This window comes from Calidris pugnax, unplaced genomic scaffold, assembly GCF_001431845.1.
Source record: "Calidris pugnax isolate Ruff unplaced genomic scaffold, ASM143184v1 scaffold41, whole genome shotgun sequence".
Classification (NCBI taxonomy): domain Eukaryota; kingdom Metazoa; phylum Chordata; class Aves; order Charadriiformes; family Scolopacidae; genus Calidris; species Calidris pugnax.
Window position 1 is genome coordinate 2,521,743 of NW_015094509.1, and position 6,187 is coordinate 2,527,929.

Consider the following 6,187-nt stretch of genomic DNA (forward strand, 5'->3'; position numbering starts at 1 on the left):
AAGGCTGAGAGACCATTTTTTTCCTGTCTCATCCCCTAGAGAAATAGACATTTTCAGAAGTAGAAACAACCTGAGATCCTTCTTGTCTTGCCTAGCAGCTAACTTCTCAGATGCAACATGGTGTGAAGCGTTTGTTTCCTATTAGCAATAAAAAAAGCTTGGCTGCAATCACAATGTTGGAGAACCAAGCTTTCTTTGGGGCAGAGAGGCTTATTTGCCAGTTCCTGCAAGTAACTCCAGTAGGATAATGATCACACTTACCCTACCTGCTGCTAGACAGAAGGTGTGCAATCTGGGACAGCACTGAAGCTGCTGGATCTCCTGGAGCATACTGACACCACCAGCAAAACTCTTACAATCTCTCTGACCTTGTAAGGTGAGCTGTGAGACACATCTGGCAAGTACTTGGAGGTGCTTGACTAAAACTAAACCCAGACTAGTCTAGGACAACTTATTCTTGGGTGAGCATGGCTCTCTGTAACCAAACAACTCACGGGGTCTGTTGGAACCATAAGAACATCACGTGCCTGATATGATCCAATCTAGCTGCATAGCATCATCTGCTCTGTGAAGCAGAAAATATTGGAGATTGCTTTCTCAGCTAGTCCTGCAAATTACCCGTGTGTATCCTGAGTATTTGCTGGTACAGAACCTGAGTAGGGTAGCTGTTTTAAAAAAAAAAATATTAATCTTTCTGTCTGTCAATAATGTAGCATGTTCTAGGATCAAAAGAGAAGAGGCTTAACTTGATGGAACTCTTGTTCAGTGTTCTTTGGAAGTTGTGTCTATCATGTCTCAAATTACTAGGATGACTATAAAGGCTGTAAGACAGAGGGGCCTGTATCTTTAATATACATGTGGGCTACAGTGGAATCTAGACTAAAATTTCTACATTTGTAATCAACCTGAATAAGTCACAAGTGATGGCCTTTGGATTCACATCTACTTACACAGAATTTTGGAAGATCCTTCACTTTCTGGTGTACATGAAAAAAATCAGTGTGCTAAATATACCAATACTTTAGGTTAGCAGAGCATTATTTTAAAGTTCTGTAAATAACACCATCCTGATTATCTTCTACTTGTACTCATATTTCTATTATGAAGATAAATGCAAGTTTATTAACAGTGCATACTAAAAGAACAATTTAATTCTAAAAAGGTCGTTTAACTTCATATCTTGGAGATAAATGAAGTTCAGATTTGCAGGCACACACACCAGTATAATTCCAGGACCTGAGGTTAAAGGTCTGCTTTACATATAAGGAGAGATAATGACTTTTAGTTGCTGGAGACTGCAGCGATGTCAGCCACTGCATGGTCTGGCATAAAAAACAACCAGGAGCTGACACTAGCTATGTAATTTAGTCTTCAGACTGAAATGTCCTGCCTCACCTTTCCTTTTATTTTCCAATTCGACTGTACTGTTAAAAGCAACATCTCTGAAGAGGAAAAACCACATTGCACATTGAGAGAAATCTTCAATTCTGATGTTTGAACTAAGTCTGTTTGTTAGTTGTATTATTTGGATTACTACTATACAAAGTCACAATGACTTAAATCTTTGTGCTTTTAGCTTATTGGCTGGATGACCAAATTCTCAACCCGCTTTTAGGCAAGAGAGTGGTCTGTGCTTGGGCAACCTGAGCTAAATTAATACCTAACACAATTTCTGCAGAGAGTGTGTCCCTCACACTTTGAAACTTGCTCAGTTTATGCTGCTTGTCAAGCTACACTAATAAGGATCCTCTCTGGAGAGAAGGAAATACACAAGATGATCTCTCTCCTATTTTTTCCCCCCATCAAGCAAACAGAAAAAAACCTTTTTCTTTTGAAAAAAAAAAAAAAAAGGAGGGGCCTGTATCTTTAATATACATGTGGGCTACAGTGGAATCTAGACTAAAATTTCTACATTTGTAATCAACCTGAATAAGTCACAAGTGATGGCCTTTGGATTCACATCTACTTACACAGAATTTTGGAAGATCCTTCACTTTCTGGTGTACATGAAAAAAATCAGTGTGCTAAATATACCAATACTTTAGGTTAGCAGAGCATTATTTTAAAGTTCTGTAAATAACACCATCCTGATTATCTTCTACTTGTACTCATATTTCTATTATGAAGATAAATGCAAGTTTATTAACAGTGCATACTAAAAGAACAATTTAATTCTAAAAAGGTCGTTTAACTTCATATCTTGGAGATAAATGAAGTTCAGATTTGCAGGCACACACACCAGTATAATTCCAGGACCTGAGGTTAAAGGTCTGCTTTACATATAAGGAGAGATAATGACTTTTAGTTGCTGGAGACTGCAGCGATGTCAGCCACTGCATGGTCTGGCATAAAAAACAACCAGGAGCTGACACTAGCTATGTAATTTAGTCTTCAGACTGAAATGTCCTGCCTCACCTTTCCTTTTATTTTCCAATTCGACTGTACTGTTAAAAGCAACATCTCTGAAGAGGAAAAACCACATTGCACATTGAGAGAAATCTTCAATTCTGATGTTTGAACTAAGTCTGTTTGTTAGTTGTATTATTTGGATTACTACTATACAAAGTCACAATGACTTAAATCTTTGTGCTTTTAGCTTATTGGCTGGATGACCAAATTCTCAACCCGCTTTTAGGCAAGAGAGTGGTCTGTGCTTGGGCAACCTGAGCTAAATTAATACCTAACACAATTTCTGCAGAGAGTGTGTCCCTCACACTTTGAAACTTGCTCAGTTTATGCTGCTTGTCAAGCTACACTAATAAGGATCCTCTCTGGAGAGAAGGAAATACACAAGATGATCTCTCTCCTATTTTTTCCCCCCATCAAGCAAACAGAAAAAAACCTTTTTCTTTTGAAAAAAAAAAAAAAAAGAGCAGCTGGTGAGCTTGAGTTGTGTCTGTGTGTGATCTGCTTTATGATGTGAACAAGAGAGCCGGTGCTGCCAAGAGTGCTGTTGCTTGGAGAGGAAAGTGTCCCTCTTTCTCTTAAATTAGGGCTTGTCAATGCCCTCAAGATGAATGGAAAGGCAGGCACTGACTCCAAATAGCCACTTCAGTGAGACTGCTGAAAACCCAGCTAAATCCATTGTCATTCAAGTGTGTGAAAAGGCACAACAGAAGAAAATTGTTGCTCTATTTATTGCTCTCTATGTATACTAGCAGGTCTTCATGCTATGGGCTTCTTAAAGTCACTTAGGCTTCCTACTCTCCAAAGTCAAGCCCTTGCACTTTGGGAGCATTTGGTTCTCTGCCCCTCCTGAGGCCCAGCTGTTCAAATCACCCTTTCATGTTTTGTGTCATTTTTTTTCTTCCTCTACAAGCCTACCAAATAGGGAACCTATTTTGGTGAACATGTAAAGGTTGAAAAAGGCAAGGAGAAGCTCATTAACATTCTTTTCTTTTCCTTAATAGGATGCTAACGTTTAGCCTTTTACTAATTTGGTTTAAAATTTCCTTTAAATTCAAACAGCTTTATTCCTTTTCCCCACGCATATAGCATTATTTCAGTATAGGTGAATAAGCAGCAACTTCCCTTCTTGGGAAAACCTGAAAATCAGGTTAGGTTTCTGGGTCCATGAGAGTAAAAGGTCCCAGATTTGTCCAGCTCAGTGAGGAATGAAGCAGGTATGTGGTTGAAGGTAAGCGTTTACAGTTGTAGGGACCAAGAAAATTTCCCGTTCTTTTTTCCACTCCCTGAAAGAGCCATTCCTACAGCACAAGGAAGAAATTTCTTACTCCTTGCATTTTATAATGCAACAATTTTCAGGGATCATCGAGGGGTTTACTTCAAAGCAGTGTTTGGTTTCTGACATCTGGAAGAAGTGAGCTATTTGCATGTGTTTAATATTCTTACTGGAAACCATGTTGTGATACTGCTGTAAGAAATCAGTGTGTGTAAAAGATTGTCATTATCACAAATTATACTCCAAACTCATTCCCTGAGAGCATCTGGACTTTTTAAGTAATCTGTTTGTCAAAACACTGAAATAAATGTCACTGTAAGTAATTTATTTCTGCAGGTCCCAGTCTCAGAGTAGTAGCTTGTACCTACAAACCAGAAGATGTTGTTGGCTTGGATCTTCAACTTCAGTTGTGATAACTGAAGGAGGATAACTTTAACTCAGTCGTAAGGTTGTAATTTTCTGAGCTGCAGTAAGGGTAGTTCACTAGCTGTTCTGTGGCCACCAAGAGAGTAATCTGTATTCTGACTGTCCTGTGGCCCCAGCCTAAGTCAAATACAGGGTTTAACTCTCTACCTGTTGGTTAAGGCAAGCTGAATCATTTCATATTCTCTGGCTACCGTGGCCTGGCTGATATCCTGGATGGGGCTGTCCTGGATAAATGTGGATGTCTAGAAAATGGGTATCTATATCAAAGCAAGTCACCTTGGATTCCCCTTTATATTCAACAGAGGTCCAAAGGTGGATTACAGAGCACAAATGCTCTCACTTTAAGGTTGTTGCCTATGTTAGCACAATAATTTTTAAAATTCTATTAATATCTTGTAAAAATGAACAAGAGTGCTCCTTCAAGAAGCTCTGTATCTTTGTGTCAAAACTTAGATGAGATACATTGTACATGTTGATGGTGATGATGACAGTAGGGTGTACTCAAGGCTTTTATCCATTTGTATTAACTGAATAATAATTTGTATTAACTGAAATTGTGCAGTTGAGGGATTATAAAATTGTGGTTATCCTTGTCTCTAGTAGTTAATGCTTTCCTCTTGAATTAGATGATTTGTAGGCTATCCAGTGTAATTTTCCAACCATACCTCAAAACACTGTTCAGCATTCAGTCTTCTGTGGCTAAGACACAAAGCCATAGATCATTTCCTTGGTCTTCAGTCACCTTTTTCTTTGCAGTTCTAACATCCAGATGACATCCTGGCCCCAGGTAACTGCTGCTTTGTGTCCCTGTAATCATTGGGGAGCTAATAAAATATATTAGGTGAAATAATCTCAGTAATGTAATCTTTAAATTAACAATTTGACTTTCTATCTTCCTTTAAAAAAAACCCAACACTATACTGCAAAGACTGTAAATCCTGACTGTAATAATTTTATATAATTTTGGGAAAGAAGAAATACCCCTAGATTGAAGAATGTTTTTAAAGCTCTCCTGCCTTTATTTTATTTTTTAACCAAAGCTGGTAATGTTCTTCTGCTGAGTTGAAGAATTGCATTCAAATTGGCAGAAAATATGCCGATGTTTCCTTTGGTGGGAGTAGGAGGTTGGAATTATTAGGAGGTTTGGGATTATTATTTTTTTTCCTTAGGTACCTAGCTCTTTCCATGAAATCTATAGAGTTCATATATGACCTGTACATGCTGTGTTGGGTCTGGCTGGGATGGACTTAATTTTTGTAGTGGACTGTGCTTCATTGCTGGCTGGTGTCAACCCATGCGTGTAAATTTGACTGGGTGACAACATGCTTGATAAGGTAAAGGTTAACATCTTAGTGCATGAATCCTTGGCTGATTTTTCCAGACAGCAAATAATGAAATGCTCTAAAAAAATGTAAACCCGCTTGATAACAATTTCCACAATTTTGGGCAAGTGCTGCAGTCTTTAAGAAACCTGATGGAGCAAGGAGAGCATCCTTGCCCTCAGCCACCCAGTCAGCCACACAGCCAGTGGCAGAGGGAAAAAGCAGTCACATCAAAACCCCTGACTTCTCTAGATTTCTGGGCAGTGTCTGTTCCAAGCAACTCAAATACTCTCCTCCTATTGCAGAACTTGATGTGATTGAAATTCTACGTGTGGCTTCCTCTGAGATTTTTCACCAAGAGGGAAGGATATGCAGCAGCTCCAGCAAAGACTACTTCCGTTCTTTCAGTCTTGGCTACAAATCAGAAGCTGATTTCATAAATTCATAAATTCATAACATACATGTGATTTTCATAGAGTCTGTCATGTTACTTTGCCTCAGACTTGCCCTTCAGTGGGTCATGTTCCCGGTGTGTGACCTGACCATGCAGAGAAGATGGAATGTGCCAAGAAATATGCTGAGCCACTCTCTCACTGGACTGGATACTGAAAACAGAGACATTGCCACCATTTCCCCTTCCATTGGCTGTCTCTTGATTGTGTACTCTGTGCTGTCCCGTTTCTGGACCAGGTTCAGTGGCTTGCTGTCCATGGCCACCATGCTCTAAGATAATCACCAGCCTGCCCTTCGTGCTACA